The sequence below is a fragment of the Bufo gargarizans genome, chromosome 9 (genome assembly GCF_014858855.1).
Source record: "Bufo gargarizans isolate SCDJY-AF-19 chromosome 9, ASM1485885v1, whole genome shotgun sequence".
Lineage (NCBI taxonomy): Eukaryota > Metazoa > Chordata > Amphibia > Anura > Bufonidae > Bufo > Bufo gargarizans.
This window is the reverse complement of record NC_058088.1, coordinates 180,039,546-180,059,506: the sequence shown is the minus strand read 5'-3', so window position 1 is coordinate 180,059,506 and position 19,961 is coordinate 180,039,546. Positions and strand designations below refer to the sequence as shown.

The following is a 19,961-nucleotide window of genomic DNA, read 5'->3' as shown; positions in this document are numbered from 1 at the left end:
CCTCATCGACTCCATCTACTGTAAGTGTTGTTTTATTTTTATCTCTATAGATGTAAATACATTGTGCATTGTTGTTTTTTTGTCCTCCTTTCGCAGTCGTTCCAACGTTTTCTGTCTTCCCTCTTATTTGAAAGACTGCCTTCTGCTCAAGTTCCCGGGTGATCCAGAGGGACGCGGGTTGGAGTCTGTCGATGCAGCCGCTCTGCTAACCAATAGCTGTCCTTAGCTCCCCTCAGGACCGACAGTAGTCATGGAAACGCGAACCAATCAGAGAAGCCAGCAACAACAGGGGCATGGAAGGAGCACTGATGCACAGGTAGATCGGGGTTAAAGCTGAACGACTGCAAATAGTCTGATACTGGAGACACTTTTTAGAAACTTTTTTTTGTATCCCGTATGTTAGGGATTTATCTCGGGTAATGCTACAAATAATATGCTAGATAAGCACAGGACCCAACCTATGTCCATAGTAGAAAAAAAATAAAAAATAAAAAAATGATACATATACATACCATGCTGCATGGTCAGGAGGAGGGTCACGCGGCCACCTAGGGTGTCATCTGGGAGAGGATGCAAGTAGTGGATTTAAAAGATGAGACACAGCCAAGTATACATACTGTGTATATGGGCAATACTCAGCAGCACGAAGCATGCGTGTTACAGGGTGAATCAATGATAGCACACACAACCGCCCCCATGCTGAGCTCAGGGACCCTTGCCTTTTTGTAATATTGTATTTGCTTGCACAACCTCCTTGCATTGAACAGCATAGCTGACAACGCTTTTCAATACAGCTGAAGAGGGTTATCCCGTGATTAATGTAAAAATTAAAATCAGACGTCATAGAGTACAGGACAATCTCTTTCTAACAAAGCTAGAACCAGCCCTGGACCTCACATGGATCCAGAGATCTCCACATTCGTTGCTTCAATTGCTCTGCTAGATTTTCTTCAGACTGGCAACTCAGAGGGCGTGTCCTTTCTGCAGCAGCTCTCCACCTGTCACAGCTTGGGGGGGGGGGTGTCCTCTTTGCAGCAGTTCTCTCCCTGATACAGCTCAGGGGGAGTGTCCTGTCTACTATAGCTCTCTCTCTATCACAGCTCAGGGGTTGTGTCCTCTCTGCTGTATCTCTCTCTCTGCCACAGCTCAGGGGGTGTATCCTTTGTGCCTCAGGTCTCTTACTACCGCAGCTTAGAGGTGTGTCCCATCTGCAGCAGCTCTCTTCCAGTCATAGCTGGGGGATGTCCTTTTAGCTGCAGCTCTCTCCCTGTCAGAGCTCATGGTGTGTGTCCCATCTGCAGCAGCTCTCTTCCTGTCACAGCTCATGGGGCATGACCTTTCTGCTGCAGCCCTCTCCCTGTCACAGCTCAGGGGGCATGCCCTTTCTGCTGCAGCCCTCTCCCTATCACAGCTCATGGTGTGTGTCCCATCTGCAGCAGCTCTCTTCCTGTCATAGCTGGGGGGTGTCCTTTTAGCTGCAGCTCTCTCCCTGTCAGAGCTCACAGTGTGTGTGTTCCATCTGCAGCAGCTCTCTTCCTGTCACAGCTGGGGGGGGGGGGGGTCCTTTTAGCAGCAGCATTCTCCCTGTCACAGCTCAGGGGGCATGCCCTTTCTGCTGCAGCCTTCTCCCTGTCACAGCTCGGAGGCACGTGTCCTTTTTGCTACAGCTCTCCCCCTGCAACAGATCAGGGGCGTGTCCTCTGGCTGTCTCCCTGTAATTGTCACTTCTGAAAGAAGATCTAGCTAGTGGCAGCTGAAGGAAGGAACCGAGCATGTGCGACCTGCTCATTCGGCTCAGCAGGTGGACGAGCATATTACAGACTGAGCAGCAGAAGACGCTGTTATAATGAAATAAAGGGAATATCTGACAACTGGAACATTATTGCAGCTGAAAGTTCATCACAAAAGGACCTCGTTTTTCATGCTGAATTATATTAAATCGACATTTGATTTTGGGACGACCTTTAAGGCCAGGTTCTCAGCCGTGCACATAGCCAGGAAGTTTTTCAATCATGGGGGAACTTTAACACACAAGCACCGCGCAGATGGTACTTTAATCCAGTTTAGGATCCAAATGAAATTGCTGTTTTTGGGAAAGATCGGTGTCAAGGGAAGCGAACATGGGTGTCAGAGGTTGTCGCGTCCCTAGAATCCCCAGTACACGGCAGATTTAAAAATCCTTTTTCCGCTGTGCCTGAATGAAGCTTTTATAAAACCTGCAGCATCTGAAGATACCCTTAAAGAAGCCTCAGAAGAGAGAAGCAAGAGATGGATGGAAGCCAATGGACAGTGCAGAGCAGTGAAAGGACAAGAAGGAGGGGGACGCGGCGGACGGAGCAATGACCATGATAATCATGACCTTTCCCTTCCTATATACACTAGCTGTGTTCAGTGAGGCCTCCTCGCTTTAGGGCCCCACAGTTCCTCGCCACTCAATCTGAGACTTTATATTATGTTTCATATTGAAGTGTTTTTTTTTTATATTTTTATTTATTTTTTATTAAACCCAAAGAGTCCCAAACCTGCCCACAGCAAACCCATCTGTTCCCAAACTTATCAGGAGTCCAGGACTCTTCACAAGCGCCAGTGGCCACATGCACACTGAGCCGATGAAGCTACACCTTGTGCTTGGTGTGCAGCGCATGCACAGTGAAGGGAGGTGTAACGCCCCCCCCCCCACAGTGTGCATGTGGCTGATGGCGCTGGACTCTTCTGGTAAATTTGAACATCATATACCCTCTTTTGCAAGGACGGATGGGCAGGTTTGGGACCCTAAACTCCAAAATCAGATGCCTTACACATTGTGAAATATTAGCAAGTGGGCACATGGCAATTATGAAGTGCCGCACAGCATACAATATGTCACTAATGGCGGTATTTTTTTTTTTAACAGAGATTGATAGACTGGTATTGCTGCCAACAGATTAATCCAATGGCCGCTTGGTTCTAAGGTAGGTCTGGTTTGCTCTGCTCATTAGTCTATGTAGGCTGCAGTCTGTGGGCTGAGACTCGAAGAGGAGCTCTGAGTCATCACTCACTTCCCGAGTAAATGTCAAGATATCTAACATCTCCCTCAGCAGAGACCTCAAGTGCAGCTCTTTCTAAAGAGCAGCTGCAAAGAAAATTACTTTACCTTTAAATTATGTCCTTATTATTAGTGATTAGGCTTTACATTCACCTACATAAGTGACTCTCTTGTGACTAAAATACAATGCAAAGGGGCGATGGAGATACATCCATATTATCTTAAGTCGAATACATAGTTAGACCTTAGATATAAAGATAGAAGATAAAACGATTATTTTGGGAGCGGCCATCTTGCCTGAGTGGCTGTTAACAGCATTCAGAGACATGCTTTAGAGCAGCCACGTGGACCATAGGAACCTGTGGACTGGAGATTCTCATTGACTTCTATGGGAGAGTGTTGTGGGCATGCTTAGTGACCTGCGCTGAGGTTACTGTGCAGAGAGGGGTAGGAAATAAGCTGTTACTATGACCTATTGGTTGATCCTGTGTTATCTACAAATACAGTAGGTGTTACCCGCCATTGTAATCCTGCCTGGGATGATAATGAGATGACTGCTGAGAAGTGATCTCTACAGCAGTGTTTCCCAACCAGTGTGCCTCCAGCTGTTGCAAAACTACAACTCCAGCATGCCCGCACAGCCAAAGGCTGTCCAGGCATGCTGGGAGTTGTAGTTTTGCAACAGCTGGAGGCACACTGGTTAGGAAACACTGCTCTACAGAACAGAAAGTTTCAGCTTATTATGAGGTACACAGGCAGAGAGAAAACTGCAAGATTTCCAGTTTTTTTACCATCTTGATAATTATATGGAAAATAAAAAATAATACAAAAAAAATTCTGTTTAACATAAAAACTCGACATTTCTGGTGACACATCCCGAAACATTAAAACCTGTGTGGAAAATGGATGTAAGGCCAGTCTAGGCTGACCACATAGATTACACCTACTGTAGATCTTGAGTAAAAGTAGCCACATGAGTATGGAAACTTCACATCTTTAAAGAATGGGTGTGCAATTCGTCCGGACGCCTATTTAACAATCTAGTCTCATTTTTTTTTTTTCATTTACCTATTTTTGGCAACATTCTTGACCTCACCATCCACAGAGAATGTGTCCACACTCATCCCCTGTAATTAAATGGGTTAACCTTACGTCAAAATGGGAGCACAGAGAAAGATTTTCAAGGTAGGATTCCGGAGTCTGTCCTTAGGTGCTGTGATTGTGATCCAGCCCTCTTTCGACTGTGATCTACAAGGAGATGCAAATTTTATGCAAATCACATCATGTCCTTGTGTGTCCTCCTCAAGTGGCTTTCACATGCTAGTAGAACCATAGTAGTGGAAATAAGATCCTCTAATTATGAAAAGTTTACAAAAACAGGGGCATAAAGAGCCATGTCATAAATCCCACTGGATCTTCATAATATAGACCTTCTGCCCCGCTCATGTGCTCTCAAAACATTTCTCCAAAGGTTGGATCCACACGTCCATGTTCCCGAGGTATTATATGTTCTGAACTCACGATATCATAGGGATCTAGATAAAAAATTAATATCGTAATAATATAAATTATATAACTAAAGTCAAGCTTCTCTTCAGTAATTCCCCATGTCAAAAATGTTGGCACAGCACACCTTTGGAGAGTCTACCAGGTATGTGTAGTGTAATGGTACTGTAGGAGTATGGAGGAACCTCCTCCATATTGTGAAAGGACCCAAATGTTATAATAGTATGATTAAATTCTTTTTGTATTACACATTTGTTGGTGAAATTGTGGAGGTGGTGAGAGAAGAGAAGCTGTCGGCCATCGGGATGGTGGGAGAGGTAGCAGACAGGCGCCATATTGGTAGCACTCCCCTGGCTCGCCAGTATGGGCATGTAGATGTGTGATCATCAGAGGAGACCATTGTGCCCATCAAGAGGAATTTGGGCACAGTGCACCAGCCCTATTAGACATAGCTGTGGGAGCTCAACTGAGGGAGGGTTGTAGAGAAGTCTAATCACCAGCGGGTATCCCCCCACCACTGAACCATTGCATGTAAAGGACTGTGCCTCTCATGATGGCTGCAGGGGGTGAAGCCTGACACAGGGAATTCCCATTAGTGTTCTGCAAATACCTGTGTCCTCCCCCTTAAACCCAAGGCATAACACAGTATATCAGTTTTGCCTGGAGTGTTTCTTTAACCAAAGATTTTTTAGAAGAAGTTTAGAAAGTCTTTACAGTCAGTATGAAGCTGCCCATTAAATGATGGCCTTCAGGACCATAGCAAGATAGGCCTTTCATTACTGTAGTAATTGGTATAACAGGGTCTCTGGAAGTAAAGGACTACTGCGACACCCAGGTACCTTGTGTTACTCAACTGATTCAGTCTATGTTAACCCAGGAATAGCAACGTCACATCTTCTTTTTGAAGGAACTTCATGTAATGGTGCCATATAAAAAGAGAATTATAAAGAATGTACTGATTACAATATATAATAATAATAAAAAAGTTTATTTATATAGCGCCACCATATTCCGCAGCGCTTTACAAATTCATAGGGTTCATGTACGAAACAAAAGTAACTGGCCAATATGCAACTGAAATACTAGGAGTCGGAGCCCTGCTCGCAAGAGCTTACAATCTATGAGGAATCGGGGGTGACACATAAGGTAGTTGATTGTGATAAGTAGGATTTGAGCTATTATTGAACTGACAGGAGCGGTGCCGGCCGATCTGCTTCGGGTTTGGGACTACTAGAGGATCGAGTTCAGGCCAGAGGAGTTGGTGGGGGGGGGGGGGGCGGAGGTTTAGTCGGGGAATAGTCAGTTTAGAAAGCTTGATAACCCTGTCTGAAAAGATATGTTTTTAAGGCACGTTTGAAGGTGGAGAAGTTGTGGATTGACCTAGTATTCGGGGGCAGAGTATTCCAGAGAGTAGGTGCAGCTCGAGAAAAGTCTTGAAGACGGGAGTGAGAGGTACGAATTATGGAGGTTATTAATCTTAGGTTGCTAACAAAACGGAGAGCACGAGTAGGGTGGTAGATGGAGATGAGGGAGGAGATGTATGGAGGTGCAGCACTGTGGAGAGCCGGAGTAGGGTGGTAGATGGAGATGAGGGAGGAGATGTACGGAGGTGCAGCACTGTGGAAAGCATGAGTAGGGTGGTAGATGGAGATGAGGGAGGAGATGCATGGAGGTGCAGCACTGTGGAGAGCATGAGTAGGGTGCTAGATGGAGATGAGGGAGGAGATGTATGGAGGTGCAGCATTGTGGAGAGCCGGAGTAGGGTGGTAGATGGAGATGTATGGAGGTGCAGCACTGTGGAGAGCATGAGTAGGGTGGTAGATGGAGATGTATGGAGGTGAAGCACTGTGGAGAGCTTTGTGGGTGAGGGTGAGAAGTTTGAACTGTATTCTGTGGTGGACGGGCAACCAGTGAAGTGACTGGCACAGGCTAGTAGCATCAGTGTAGCGGTTGGTTGGATGGATGGATAGATGAGCCTGGCTGCAGCATTTAGGACAGACTGAAGGGGTGGGGGGGTGTTTAGTGAGAGGGAGACCGATTAGTAATGCGTTGCAGTAGTCAAGACGAGAATGAAAATATAGTAGAATTTCCCAACTAGACCCAAGTTGGAAAAGAGACCATAGAACAGACTCTTTTCTTCTGTATTTCTTGACCTACTTGATGCTGAGCCATTGCTTTTGCCTTGTAACCTCCAACCTAGGACCAGCCAAGATGGTATCAAGGAAGTAGCCAACAGCTTCTTACTCTTTCTTTTTAGCACTAGCCTCTATTGCTGGTTCTATCCCATTTCAGCATCCTCTAGGCTGTGCTCAACTTTTTGACAAACATTAGGTGATCATATCAGGAAAGGGTCCATGGAAAGGGAGGACTTTCCTCCCCCATGGGTGGCATTCAGTTTGGCTTCTCTCTACCACAGACACTCACTACCATACAAGTAAAGGAGACCCCAGCCAAAGGCAGATGCACTGAGGCAGACCTTGCGGCTGCAATAGGGCTTTTGAACAGAAGAGTCCCAGCCATGGTTGGTCCCAATCACTTGCAAGAATCTGTTCAGGATTCCACAGAGAGACCTCTTCAGACCCTCTCCACCAGTCTTATATATCCCCAGTCACTATGGACAAAGCATCACCTGCTCAGCCAGCGATTGGCTTCCTCAGTCACCTATGTTGCCACTTTGGATGCCACAACATTGAGAACCACACAATTTCAAGCCCAATTTTATGGATTTTAAACTCCTAAAACCCTCTTTAAAGGGAATGTACCACCTATTTAAAAAAAAACTACTAAGTAAACTAAACTATTTTTCTAACCTGCTTTATATTTTCTATTTTTTTATTCTATCTTCTGTACATTATTAAACCGCCATCTTGCCTGAGCTTCTGCTAACAACACTCAGAGATATGCTTTTCAGCAGCCACATGGACCCTAGGAACCTGTAGACTGGAGATATTCGTTGACTTCTATGGGAGCGTGTTGTAGGCATGCTCCATGACCTGTACAGAGGTCATTGTGCAGGGAGGTGAGCTGTGACATCACCTATTTATGAGTAGTGGAATCTGTGTTATCTGTCATTGTAATCTTGCCTGCAATGATAGTGGGGTGACTGCTAAGAAATGTCAGACTATTACGAAGCTCAGTGACCATTGTAAAAGTGTAAGTTTTTAGGATTTTTTAATATAGAAAGTGACATGGAAAATAAAATAAAAAGATCACCAAAAATACTTTAAGAACTTAGTGGGTCATCTTCTCCCCGCTCACACCAGGTCTAAAAAAACTGGGTGTGGCATGGGCTGGAAAGGGGACGGGACAGCTAGGAAGCCGTCTTACATTTAGAACTGGTGGAGGATCCGCCGAAGTTATGGTGAGGCCGGCACCTCTTCATAACTTCGGCGGATCCACCGCCAGCTTAGGGGTTTAAGACCAGCGTCTAAAACGCTCTTAATAAATATGCCCCTTAATTTTTGGCAAAGGTCGTTTTATGATAACACAGTCCATTTTTCACACATCCCAAAATGTTCCCCTAAAGCTCCAGACCTTTGAGCAATTTTCTTAGAAAATTAATCTCAATTATTAGAAATTCCAGACCATCAGGTTTTGGTCTTCGCTTTGGTCCAGTTTACGATTAGTAACTATTGTAATTATTTTCTCTAATTGAACACTCATTTGTGTTGCCCTTAGACGGCATATCGTTAATTAATATCTTTCTTCCTCTCTATTTAACAGGGTGCAGAGCCCCTTTCTCCAGCCCGGGAACACTTCCTCTGCGCTGACAATAATTTTGTTCAGTCATTCCCTTTATGTCCGACAGACTCTCTCCGAACAAAAAGACTAAGGTTAGAGGAATATGATCCATGTTCAAACTAACTCTTCAAACACAAGCAATTTTCTTCTGAAACTTCTTTCTAGCTCCATGGTACTTGGAGAAGTTTAAAGGTTTTTTTTCTTCCTTCTGCAGTTCCCCCCTAGTAGGCGGGGAAAATCCCTGGTGTCGAACTTCAAAGGAAATCCTGAGTTCACGTTGCATTCATGTTGAACTCACAGCTTAACCACAGACTTCTAAAGCACCCACGCCCAAAAACATGCTGCTTTTTAAGAGTCATGTGGACATGTCAGACTAGAGAGAAAGGTGCACTGCTCTTGTCGAATTACTCCAGGAACCTTCTGCGATAAAAGCAGATAGACATTCCTTTCAGGTAGAACATCGTTTACTCTATCCAGTTACAAAAGTAATCCCCATAACCTGGAGAAGATTTTATTATTGAGGACTCTCGTAGGAGCCCAAATTAAGCATGTCGTTTCTTTCATTCATTTTACCTGCGGGGTCCTATCCAGTGATTGTTAAAGGGGTTTTCCGAGGCTTTTGCATTGATGACCGATCCTCTGGATAGGTCATAATTTTCTGATACCCATGACCCCCGCCAATCAGCTGTTTGAGAAGGCATCAGCCCTCACAGTAGCGCCACGGCGTTCTCACAGCTTAGCCTATACCAAGTCACGTTCATCAGTCACAGGGCCTGGGCACAGCTCACCCCCATTGAAGTGAATTGGGCTGTAGTGCAATACCAAGCACAGCCACTATACAATGTACGGCGCTGTGCTTGATAAGCTGAGAGAAGGCCGTGGTGGTACTGCGAGCACCGATGCCTTCTCAAACAGGTCCCGGGTGTCAGACCCCACCGATCAGATACTGATGACCCATCCAGAGGACAGGTCATCAATATAAAAATCTCAGAAAACCCCTTTTACAGTCTACTACGTCTAAAGTCTTCCATCTCCCCATTCGCCAGGCAGTTGACTGCAAGCTATTGTTCTCTGCTGTCACACTGTGGTGTACTGGACGTACAAAAGCAGTCCATACACATCAATGAAACCTGGCAATATCAGCGGGACCGACCCGCCGACCACCTAATGTGTGATCGGAACTCAGGACTCTTCCTCCAATGGCAGATGTCAGGGGAGAAAAGGATTGGGCAGTTGGATTTCAACCACAGTGCACCCCATTTAGGGACAGCACAGTGACTTCAAAATAGTACAACCATAGTATCGCCATATGAGTAGCAGCAACAATTCATCCAGAACAATGAAAGCCATTGGATCTCCTCTAACAGTGACGGCCAAAATGTCCCATAATAGTGACAGCCATAGTATCCCCATATCAGTGACAGAAGCATGCCCTTATAAAAGTGACAGCCACACTGACCCCATAACAATGCTCCCCTAAAAGTGATGGAGATCTTTTGATTTCATTGGGAACCTTTTTAGTCTGAAGCCCCATTCACACTTACAGTGGAATCCTGACATTTTCTGGCGTTTACCCGGAGGGGCTGTATGTGTGAACGCACACATCTGCAATATCAGTCCGGGACTTTACCCGGACTTTTTCTCTCCAAAGCCCCAGTACTAACTCCGGGTTATGTCCGAAAACAGCAGTAAATGTTCCAGAAAATCACAGTGGCCATGCCTAAAGTTCCTGCCCCTTGTCTAGGCACCTGGAATATTTCCTCTGTAGTGAGAACGCACCCGACATGGAACATCTCTGGGATGATAGCTACATGTGTGAAAGGCCAACTCTGGTAAATCTCCGGAAATATTCTGGAGTTTAGGTGTGAAAACAGCATGGGTTCTCCATAAAATTATGCCGCAGGGAAAATCCGAGCATTAGGGCTCCTGCACACGACCATTGTTTGTGCCGCTTTTTTTGCAGGTTGGATGCGGTCCCATTCACTTTAACGGGGCCGCAAAAGATGCGGACAGCACACCATGTACTGGCTGCATCCATATGTCGGTTCCGCAGCACCCTAAAACAGTGTTTCCCAACCAGTGTGCCTCCAGCTGTTGCAAAACTACAACTCCCAGCATGCCCACACAACCAAAGGCTGTCCGGGCATGCTGGGAGTTGTATTTTTGCAACAGCTGGAGGCACACTGGTTGGGAAACACTGCCCTAAAAAAAATAAAAATAAAACATGTCCTATTATTTTACAGACAGAGATAGGACAGTTCTACACTGATGAGCAAAAGGGTAACAATGTTTTGAACTTTTGACTTTCAGGCTCTCACCATCCACTACAGCTTTGGACGTGAGACTACTGTCATTGTATAGTCACCTTGGCTATCTCATACATAAATTGGGCTAGCAACTATGTAGCATATGATTAGTTATGCAGATTCTTGTCATTTAACAGAATTGTTACTGCTCCTAAAATTCCAAATTTTTATATTTTGTAAATACACCTTTGGCTTTCAACACTGCCGGAATCCTTCTGGGCAGATACAAGATACAAATCTGCTCCCAGGCCTTTTCTGCAAGTTCCCAATGTTGGTGAATATTGGTCGACTCACATGGGTACGAATACAGCTTTTTCTTCAACTCTACCCACAAGTGTTCAATCGGGTTGAGGTCTGGAGACTGTGGGGGGCAAATCCAGCACCTCTACTTCATTGTCATTGAACCATTTCTTTGCCAATCTCGACTTATGCTTCTGGTCATTGTCCTGCTTGAACACTACGTTGTCTCAAGTTTATGAAGTAACTCGTCTTGTAGGATACTCACATATAGCTCAGTATTGAGACCACCATCGATCCTGGTCAAGTATCCGCCTTTGGCTGTGAAACAACCCCATATCATCAGGCTTCCTCCACTGAACCTGACAGTTCCTTCAATTTCTCGATCTATTAGTCCCCTTTTCCATTGTTTCTTCCAGACCCATTTGCACCTATCAGAGCCCATCTATTGACTTTCGTCTCATTGCTCCAAATCACCCATTTCCAATCTTCTACTGTCCACAAGTTTGTACTTTTTTGCAGACTCGAGCAGACGCTTTTTATGACAATATTGAAGTCAAGGCTTTAACATTTTTTTTTTGGGCCACCGTTCCAGACTTGTGTAACACGTGTCACATGGTGCTTACATGGACATCTGCGATCTCACTGTTATGAAGCATACGAGCCACCTCCACTGCTGCGTTTGTTGTGCCGGAACTTATAGACCTTGTGATGAGTCAACTTGTTGACTCCGATATTTTGCCTGGACATCCACCTCTTGGCTTTGGAATGGATGGACGGACTTAATTTTGTCCAACTGTCATGGCGCTCACATGATGCAGTTTGGTCATTTTCTTGGCAGAGATACCGCTATCGATGAGCTGGATGATAATGTTGTTTCTCTTTTCTTGGGAAATCTTCTTCAAGGCTGCTCCTGAATTCTAACCAGTGACCGACTAACAGGACCCTAAGGGTACTTTCACACTTGCGGCAGAGGATTCCGGCAGGCAGTTCCGTCGCCGGACGCAAACTGATGGCATTTGTCAGACAGATCCGGATGCGGATCCGTCTGACAAATACATTGAAATACCGGATCCGTCTCTCTGGTGTCATCTGGAAAAACGGATCCGGTATTATTTAGTTTTTGCATTTTTAAAAGGTCTGCGCATGTGCAGACCAGAAAGCCAAATCTGTTTTGCCAGAACACTTAATGCCGGATCTGGCACTAATACACTACAATGTAAATTAATGCTGGATCTGGCAAGTGATCAGTATTTTTGGCCGGAAAGAAAAATGCAGCATGCTGTGGTATTTTCTCCGTCCAAAAAACGTAAGAGGGACTGAACTGATGCATCCTGAACAGAATGCTCTCCATTCAGAATGCATTAGGATAAAACTGATCCGTTTTTTCCTGGTATTAAGCTCCTCGGACGGAACGCAATGCCGGAAAACAAAAACGCTAGTGTGAGAGTACCCTTAGAAGATCCTTGATGAGACCCCTTTAAATTGTTTGAGAAAAAGGTAAGTCGCGCACAGTTGGTAGGGGAGTTTTAAATGTGATTAGAGTGCCTTCCAGGGTTTTGCATGTCCTCAGCAGATTCTCATGGGCTTCCTCTTTATCCCAATTGATTGAATGATCAGAGAAGACCTTGACCTGGGTCTTCAATGATTTACAATCCACATTATAAGGGGTCACAGGTCTTCAGAATGGCCCTCAACAGGAAGAATGCATTGGTAAGCCGGGCACAAGCCGCCAATGAACTTACAAGCAGTACTCATGTTGTCTTTATAGAGAAGGCGGCTCAGTGCCAAGAGACAACAAACACATACAAATGAAAGGGGGAAAGCCGTGAAACTTACACAGTTTACATAAACTACAAAGACAAGGACTGGGTTCACATGGCAGGTGAACAATGGTCTGAGTATCACATTGCCTTTGAAGACGTCTAGAGCTTTCACTTTCTTTTGTCTCTCTAAATGCATTAAAGGGAATCAGTCACCAGCGTCCTCCCTAACCAGCTGTCTGCATAGACACATAGCTGTGGTTCACCTGATTAAAACGCTGTTATTGTTTTGTTGATCCGAGTTTAGATACTTTTTCGTAATATGCAAATTATACCTTTAGTGCAATGTGGGCATCATCGTTGCTCTTGCTGCACCCAAGCTCTGCTCCTTTCTGTGGCCAGCCCCTCCATGGCTGCTTTGATTGACAGGGCCAGGCAGTGGTAAAGCAGGAAGGGAGGGGCTGGCCATAGAAAAGAGAGGAGCTTGGGTGCAACAAGAGCAACGATGACACCCTCATTGCACCAAAGGCATAATTTGCAAAAAAAAAAAAAAAAGATCATAACGTCAGGAACGGAGCCTGGAATCAGCAAAAGAAAAACAGCTTTTTAATCAGGTGAAGCACAGCTATAGGTGCATTTATACAGCCCGACAATCTGGCCGTGTACATGTGCCGCGGTTCACCTGATGAACAAGTGAAACAGCAGAATCAACCCTACCAGGTAGCAAGTCTGGCTTCATAGAGTTAATCCTGCTAATAGGTGCTCTATAATTTAGGCAGAAATGAAGTGCACATGCAGCAATGTACTACAATATGTAGATATTCCAGTACATGCACATGACCATGGTTTTTGGCCAAATCCGAATCGCATTTTTTTTCGGATCGGATGCGGACCCATTAATTTCAATGGGGCTGCAAAAGATGTGGACAGCACACCGTGCGCTGTCTGCGTCCATATGTCTGCTCAGCCAATCAATGGCTCAAGTGGGTCAGCGTTGAAGCCAGCGATTGGCGTCGGTGGGCCAGGTCGTATTGAAACAGTAGAGGTGGGGAATTGGTGGGGGTAAGTACATGGCTTTTTAATAATTTATACAGCATTCTGAGGCCTTTCCAAATATATTTTTATCACCTAGATGATCCCGTTAACGACAAACATCCCATTTACAAAAATAAAAGTTAAATAGAATAAAAATAAACAAACAAAAAATAAATAAAGTCACAGGTGTAAAAAAAAAAAATATATATAAAGAACATAAAGCAAACGCAACAGTATTTGGCTGGAAGTATACTAGTATAGTACTCCAGACAATCCTCTGTGAGCGAAACACTCTGGACCAGGCGGACACATTTTTCCTGCACAGATACATTGTAGCAAACAATCAGGACAGCAAAGAGATTTGTGCTGCTGATGTGTTTTCACCATCGACGATTCTTTACACTGGATATCTACCTTAGGCCTCCTGCACACGAACACGATATGGCCGTTCCGCAAAAAGGTAGGACATGTTCTATCTTTTCGCGGAACGGAAGTACGGGACGAAACCCTGCGGAAGCACTCCGTAGTGGTTCCGTTCCGCATCTCCGCGGAATGGGTTCGCATCTGTGATGCAGAATGCCCACGGAACGGCGCTCGTGTATTGCGGATCCGTGTGCAAGAGGCCTTAACATGCAAATGGCCCAAAGGAGAAACTCTTCTCCTTGTGATATCTGACTGGACACATTTTTGGGTTTCCATAAACAGCTCCACTCTTGTCCATGGGCTGTGTCTGGTATTGCAGCTGAGCCCCATTTGAGTCAAAAACAGTTTTTTTTATCTGAATTGTGCAATCCGTGCTTAATAAATATAGAGCATGGCCGTCAGGGAGCTGTCTCAGAGAAGCATCGAGTTACACCCATTGTCTGACTCAAAGCGACTCTGCAGGTTATGCCTTACGCAATGGCTCCTGATACATACTTACACAAGACAGAAGCATTTGTGTAATCCTTGTCCTCTTGATTTTGCCAGTGCAAAGAAAAATCTGTTCACACAGTCAACCACAAATCAGATCTATGCTGCTTATTATGAAAGTCGATTTTGAAATCTGTGTGTTGCCCTTTAAAAGGCATACATCTCAAAAAAGTATTTTTTATGGTTTTTAACATTTTGTTGATGCACACACAAAAGGTTGACATTTCCAGCTTTCTGCAGATCAATCGTCAGCTTTGCTGTGTAGACTATGAGAGAGAGTCAACTGAGTCATTTCATTTTTATTAGGAAAAAATTTAGCTCCTCTGGCTTTTAATATTTTGTTGCTGCACACACAAAAGTTTGATAATTCTTGTTTTCTGTGGATCAATTGTCAGGTTTGCTGTGTAGATCGTGACAGAGTCAACAGGGTCATTTCATTATCATTAGGGGGAAAAAACTTTGGCCTTCTGGCTTTTAATATTTTGTTACTTCACACACAAGGTTCACATTCCTGTTTTCTGCTTTCTGTAGATCAACTGTCAGCTTTTCTGTGTAGACTGTGACAGGGTAATTTCATAATCATTAGAGAGTGGAGTATTTGATGTCAGCGCTATTGCTATTCTAGTTTTACTGGAGGTCAAACAGATAGTAACACTGTACACACAGATAAGGCTCTGTATTCAGCACCCTTGCCACCTCTTCTTGGAGACTGTATTAGTCTATTTATTTTTTGCATTAAAGACATTTTTCTAAAAATCACATTTATTACCCACCACTAGGATCCCCACTGGTCCCTTTAATAGGGCTCCCTAGTCCCCAGTTCTTCGTCACTGCACAACCACTGCTCCTCCATTCAAAGTCTACTGGTATTGGACTGATAGAATCAGCCAGTCTGTCCCATAGAAAAATAAAACATAATTTCCCATGGAATTATTAATGAAGTTTTATAATATGCAGTCTCATTATCTAGCAGCACCTTCATATAGAGCTAAAACATTATATAGAATTTGAACTGCAGTGATTGGAAAATAAAACCCCAGATGTGCTGTAGAGTACGCTGCCAGTTGCACAGCGTCTATAAGAAAGTGAGAAAATCTTTTTAAACTTGATAATGGTAAAGAATCAGCCAGAAACACGGTAAATATTGATATAATCCAATATAGCTAAGAGCGTTACGTATGCAGCCACTACGCAGGTAAACTGAGACAAGCAGATCTCTATCTGTACCTGATAATTAACCATGTAACGCTAATAATGCCTGCAGTAAACCAGCAGCACCATTCACAATACGAATTCCACGTCTGCGTCTGTACGGAAAATATGCCTTTAAAAAGGAGAATGTAGATGAGTAATTTAAAGGGGTTTTATGGTTCATACCAACATCTTTTAAAATAATCATTTATCAAGGTAGGTATAATTTTGTAATGTTTTTATTTTACCTTTATTGCTCCTATTTTCCACTCTGGGCTGTGGTCACATGACCATGTCCATGCAGCTCTTTATTTCCTGTGATGTTATGTCCATGGGCGGGGCAGTGATAAGGGATTGTCTATGTAACTAGCTGGATAGGAGGAGCTACAAACTAGCTGGGCGTTGTTAAAGGGGTTCTCTGGGAATTAAGAAAATGAAAATACTTAATTATTACTTTATTAGAAATATATTCCCAAATACCTTTCATTAGTTATAATGGCTTGTTTTGTCTGGGGAGCAATCATCAGGAGAAATAAAATGGCCGCTGTCCTATCAGTTCACACAAAACCTGTCCTAATCACACAGGAGGACAAGTTACTTCACAACACTGAGCTAAAAAGCTGCCTCATCCCTCCTCTCTGCTCTACTTGTCAGAGATTATGATCCTGGATACAGATGATAAGATCTTCGGCTGAACTCTGGGGAATTAAATTCATGAGGAGACATGAAGTACAGAGAGAACGGACAGGACAGACTGTGGTAATGGAGACTGCATACAAATGCTGCTGCTCATTACCCACACCCTCCTCTCCGTACTTCATGTCTACTCATGGACTCCATTCCTACAGAGATTCAGCTGTAGATCATATTAAACTGTATTCAGGATCATAATACCTGACAATCAGAGCAGAGAGGAGGATGAGGCAGCTCTTTAGGTCAGTGTTGTGAAGTAACTTGTCCTTCTGTGTGATTACGACCGGTTTTGTGTGTACTAATAGGACGGCGGACATTTTATTTCCCTTGATGATTGCTCCCTAGACAAAACAAGCGGTTATAACTAATGAAAGGTATATGGGAATATATTTATAATAAAGAACCCCTTTAAGAGTGGTGCTGGAGGTGTGGCAGAGGAAGGAGAAGTGTATCATGGGTTTGGTTGGACACAGCAACAGGAAGTACTACATACAGAATGTAATTAGCCAGAGTGATTGGTTTACATGGTAAACATGGGCCAAGAGAGTCCAAAGTAGAAAAAAGCATGGGGAAGATTGTTAATGAGGTAAGCAAGCAACTACACGAGCATATCTGTTAAAAACCATAGTAATCCTGGAAAGCCCCTTTAACCTTAAATGGGTTTTCCACTCTTTTTTGTCAGACGCATCCCACAAAAATAAGCGGATCACTATCCTCTGCTGGCATCACAAGTGATCTATTAGGAATGCTGACAGCAAGTGTTCAATTTCCCTGCAGTGCCACCACAGGGGAAATGTTGCATTACAATTTATGTATGAAAATCAATGGACATGCCAGGTCCTCCGGAAGAAGACACTCTTGGTAGTCACTCTCTGCTCTACCTGATATGTGTTTTGAATGAAGGAGTCCCCGCTATTAGCTCAGAACACCCTAACAGTGTATCTGAAAATGAATAAGGCTTTCGGGCTAAGGCTCCACAGTGACATCCTTGAGATGCCAACTGTAAAGCACTGACCATGAGGCGCAGGAGACGTCCCCACAACAGAGGTGTAGTAATCAGACTTTACCGGAGCATAGATTCAGACTGGCTTTTAAGTGTCCCTTCTGGCTCCCAGCGCAAGGGGGCACATGCCCTACTAGACCCCCAGCCATAGACACAAGCCGGCCCATGGCTTATACAAGTGATCCCACCATTCAAGTCACACCACGTAAAACTTGTGCCACCTACAGAAGTCCATGACTTTTACAAAACATTGATTTCTAGTGGAGTATATTGTGTGTCCATTGAGGTTTGCGTATGTAACCGAGCTCTGGATGCCAAATATCATTGTGCATCCAGGGACACCTTCAGCGTGACCTAGGGGATGCAAAACAGCTGGTCTTTCTTAAAGAAGTTGTCCGCTTTGTGCAGTACCTTTTTGTTAGAAGAACTCCCTGATTATAAAAACGATCATAGAGTGGTCAACTGTAATCTGTAGGGGATCCAGTCAGCAAGTGTTCAATTTCCCTGCAGCGCCACCACAGGGGATTTGAAGCATTACACAATTCCCACTGAAATCAGTGATCTGTCCCATGCTCCAGGGCAAAAGACATATCTCTGCAGTGGCTAATGGGCGAGGGTCCAGAATGTGAAGAATTGGTACTCTCTTTTACTAGCTGCCTATGAGCCGTGGTTGCAGTTAACCCCTGCAGGTAATCTCCATTTAGAGGGAAGATCAGTCCTATAGTCAGAACAGAGCTGCTCTGTTTTCTAGCTCAGCATCCCGTGTGACAGTTCATAGCGAGGCTTGACACGCACCAGGGTTGGGGGGGGGGGGGGGGACATCGGTGACAAGACGTGTCAGTCATGAGTGGGTTGTCCTCCAGGCTGGAGGTCATGTGATGCCAGGGAGCCATGTGCTGATTGTAATTAGCTTTTTTGGGTGATCATAGGTGGCAATCCTTACAGCTTGTGACACATCTAACATACACTGGAGGGAGATGTGCAGCCGTGTGCTGCGTGCGTGCACTCTCCAAGTCACAGAGCATTGGAATAGCAGATCGGGTTTGCATACTCAGTGGGTGCATATCAGGCCATTCAATTCTTAAAATTCTCTGCTGAATGAAGTTATTATATGACCTTTTTTTTTTTTTTGTAAAATTCTTAACACTACGCATGAATGAGGTTCAGTGTTCTTACATTGTTCTTACATTAGTGATGAATTTCAGGGTGGATTCCTTCTTCGTTCCATCAGCGTTAAGGCAGAAACATAATACGGCAGGCACAGCAGTCATCGGGGCAAATACAGTTTTGCTGCCGAATTCATACGGAACCGCTGAAAAAGAAAAATTGTGCTATATTCCAGCAGATGCTGTATTCACCCACTGGTCTCTTTCAGATCGGCGTGCGGAAAACATGCTCCGTGTGCACTGACATAATGCTGTATCTTGCACACGACCGTATGCCCCCTGAGATATACGGTCCGTGAGCGGGCCATATGTCCTGGAGCCGCATTGATCGTGCGCACGGGAGCACATAGCATCGTAGATTACAATGATGCCGTGCACGTCGGGCCGCCCGTGGGGCTATTGTCCCGCACTGATATGATCAATAGCCGCGCGGGCGGGCCGACGCGCACGGCATCATTGTAATCTATGATGCTGATGCTATGTGCTCCCGTGCGCATGATCAATGCCCGCTCACGGACCGTATGTCTCGGAGGGCATACGGTCGTTCGCAAGAGGCCTAATAATGTAGAAGCAAGGTCAGGCAGAGACACGCAGCATTATAAATCATTATAATGCTGTGCAATGTCTAGAATGAGAAATCACGATCCCACATAGAGTGCGTTTTCCGCACTGGACACGCTCGTCTAAAAGAAGCCTCAGGCCTCTATCGCACGTCCGTGAAACTATCCGTGGCAAGGTCTGTGGTTCATCCGTGTGTCCGTTTTTTTGCCCTTTGCTAGGCTGAAAATTCACTTCAAGAGCATCTCGTACCAGTGAAAATCACAAGGAGTAACTGCTGTCATCCGCGATGTGTCAGCGGTTCTTCACGGACCCATGGACTTCATTCAATAGGCGTGTTTGGTAAGCATCACGGACCAAAGTGGTGCATGTCTCCGTGGTTTTTCCACTGACTGTGGACTGATGTGTAAATAAACCCATTAAAATATATGGGTACATGTGCTGTCCATGGAGAACAAGGATAACACACGTCAATGATTCACTGGCGTGTGTAAGAGGCCTTAGAAAGGAAGTACCGTACAGCAACACACATCTATGGACTCCATTTGACCCGTTTGCCGTTCACATCTGGATTTTTTCCCGGAGAGGATAACGAAGTGTACCATGACAGAAACACATTTCAGCTGCAGTCCACACGAGTACATACAACTCGGTGGACTTTCATATACCAGTCTCAATCAGAAGGGCACTGGAGTAAGATGCGCCAAATTTATTAAGAGGCATCAATTTTTCGCCAGCCTTTAGTAAATCTGTCTGGACACAAGAGGCCACGCCCCTCCCTCTATGCCCCACCCACTTTTTTTAAAAAAATAAACCACGTTAAGA

General features: G+C 44.6%; 1 long non-coding RNA gene across 1 annotated transcript; it reads left to right on the top strand.

The window, feature by feature from the left end:
• Positions 1-203: 203 nt before the first annotated feature.
• Positions 204-19,637, top strand: LOC122946162. The gene is made up of 3 exons (XR_006391221.1): positions 204-316; positions 2,894-2,951; positions 19,358-19,637. It is a non-coding gene; the product is annotated as an uncharacterized LOC122946162 (long non-coding RNA).
• Positions 19,638-19,961: the final 324 nt, after the last annotated feature.